Source organism: Alligator sinensis, unplaced genomic scaffold (genome assembly GCF_000455745.1).
Source record: "Alligator sinensis unplaced genomic scaffold, ASM45574v1 scaffold240_1, whole genome shotgun sequence".
Taxonomy (NCBI): domain Eukaryota; kingdom Metazoa; phylum Chordata; order Crocodylia; family Alligatoridae; genus Alligator; species Alligator sinensis.
In genome coordinates, this window is record NW_005841902.1 from 1077014 (window position 1) to 1077497 (window position 484).

Genomic DNA, 484 nt, shown 5'->3' on the forward strand with positions numbered 1-484 from the left:
GTTACTGTGGGGTTTTTGAACAGGCAAAATGGGGGTATTAAAGGACGATTGGCACTCCCAGAGCAAGCCATGTTTGAGGAATCACTTTATAAACGGTTCCAAACCTTTCCAAGCTTCCAATTTCAATCGATACTGTGGTACCCTGGGTAGATTAACCCTGGATTTCAAGTCAACTTTGACAGGGGTGGCCAGCTTTGCTCTCCCTGGCTTTTCTCCCACCCATACCCAGGGTACTACAGTGTCTTCTACTTCGGGGGGGATCTGCCCTTCCTCCCCTATCTCTCGCAGAAGACACATTTGAGCCTTCCAGACCTCTTCTGTTGGTATTTTCATGATAATCTTTTCATCTGAAAAGGTTAGTTGAGCCTGCAGCTTGCACAGCAAGTCCCTTCCAAACAAGGGCAGGGGACACTCGGGCATATACAGGAACTGGTGATATACTCTCTTTCCTCCCAATTTACACTCCATGGGGGGTACAAAAGGA